Here is a 2,408-nt window from a genome sequence, read left to right as displayed (position 1 = left end):
TGTGTTCATATGTATATATATATACATACACCAAAAACACACCACACACACACACACACACACACAAATATATATTATATATATATATATATATAAATATATATATATATAGTATATATATAATGGCGCTGTACATATTTATGCATATGTATATATACATATGTATATATATATACATTTTATATATAATATATATATTAATATATATAAACTATATATATCGCTTATTTTATATATATATATATATATATATATATATATATATATATGGTATATCTATATACGTTTACATATTTGTGTATACATATAAGTATAAATGTGTGTTTGTCTGTGTATACATTTATTTGCATATACATATATATGTATATGTATATATGTATATATATATGTATATATATATATATATATATATATATATATATATATATATATATATACATGTATATATTTACATTTATTTATATATATATGTTCATATATATACACACACACACACACACACACACACACACAATACACACACACACACACACACAACACATATATATATATATATATATATACATAATAATAACACCCACACACATAAACACACACACACACACACACACACATATATATATATATATATATATGTATATATATATATATATACATATATTTATATACACACAAACACACACACAGACACACACACACACACATATGTATATATATATATATATATATATATATATATATATATATATATATATATATATATATATATATATACATATGTGTGTGTGTGTGTGTGTGTGTGTATCTATGTCTACAGTGTAATATCAGTGCTAATTATAAAGATTAGCCTTTCCCAGAAGTTAGAAGTACATTATATATGGAGTACCTCCACTGAATTGAGTTTTACGTAAATAAATTCTCACGCTATATGGTACTTGTGTAAGGTTGAAAGAAGGCTGACTGGAAGTGTACAGTAGTTCAGTGAAGAGAATAGACGGTAAAATATAATGAAATAAATGAAGTCTATTTAAAGAAACGTTATTTTTATAATTTTCTTTTATGTCTGTAGCTCCTGATTGTTGCGGTTCTTGTCGTGGCCCTGGCATGCCTGGTGAACTGGAGCAGTGCCATGCCTGAGCCTGACCCCGTAGCTGACCCAGACCCATGGTATCGTCACTTCCGTGGATATGGTGGATACGGCTACGGGCGTCGTGGATACCTAAACTTTGCTAGTGGATTTGGAAGACAACACGGTCACGTTTACGGATAATATTCTTGACACTTGACCAACTTCCCTTTCAAGTGAAAGGGTTATCATCAGACGATCGTAGCAGATTTTTCTTTCACTACTTCCTTTGAAATAAAGCACACGGATGGAGGATTAAAGCCGTATTTTTCATCTCCTTGAATACCCACACTTATGCGTCGGTGCTCATGTGTGTGTGATGAAATGCTTTAATCTATAGTAGAGTGATGTATATATATATATATATATATATATATATATATATATATATATATATATATATATATATATATATTTATATTTATAAGTATATATGTTTATGCACAAACACACATATATACAGATAAATTTGTACATACATGTATAAATATACATACAAATATATATATATATATATATATATTTATATATATAAATATATATATACATACATACATATATATATATATATATATATATATATATATATATATACATATATATATCCGGTGTATTTTCAACCAAACTGGATTTGTTCGGCCGATAGGGAAGGCAGGAAAAATACACTCACTCTCACGGCTCAACGGGGAGTGACTGTCTAGTGACTTATGAATAATATGCACGCACACCTTACACCCACAGACACGCATATATATATATATATGTATATATATATATATATATATATATATATATATATATATATATATATATATATATATATATATGGTTATTTCAGTTCTTCAGGTTTTAAGATGTCTAAATGTATCAATATTCTAAATATTGATACAGAATTTCCTAGGCGATTGCATTTAATCTTACTGAAAAGAAGCAAGAAACGTCAGTTGGTTATATTTTTTTTAGCCATACTTCACTATTGTCCTTATAGTAGGATAACCACTACTATTTGTTATTACAAGTAGTGATACTCTATATCTGTCTTCCTGTTTATGGGAAACATACCCGTCTTGGTATCTATCAATAATTGGAAGAAGGAATACTAGTTCACTGGGTTTCCCTCTTTACTGATTCAGAATACAATACGTAGATATTTATGCAAAAAGCAGATATGATATATATGCGGAAGTAATGACACTCACACGATCACACATTCAAGCACAATTCATGGACCGAGCTCTCAGGACAGACTCCGTTTCCCGGGATGTTACTTGCATACAAAATT

At 27.9% G+C, this 2,408-nt stretch overlaps 1 protein-coding gene across 1 annotated transcript in view; it reads right to left on the bottom strand.

Moving 5' to 3' along the window:
• Positions 1-2,233: 2,233 nt before the first annotated feature.
• The window catches only part of LOC122247918 (uncharacterized), a 1,057-nt gene continuing 882 nt past the window's right edge, over positions 2,234-2,408 (bottom strand). The window contains exon 2 of the mRNA XM_043007633.2: positions 2,234-2,408. This exon is cut by the window's right edge and continues 536 nt beyond it. The gene's annotated coding sequence lies outside the window, so the exon portion shown is untranslated.

This window comes from Penaeus japonicus, unplaced genomic scaffold (assembly GCF_977035675.1).
Source record: "Penaeus japonicus unplaced genomic scaffold, GWHDUDI00000001_assembly GWHDUDI00000031, whole genome shotgun sequence".
NCBI classification, from domain to species: domain Eukaryota; kingdom Metazoa; phylum Arthropoda; class Malacostraca; order Decapoda; family Penaeidae; genus Penaeus; species Penaeus japonicus.
This window is presented reverse-complemented; position numbering and strand designations above follow the sequence as displayed.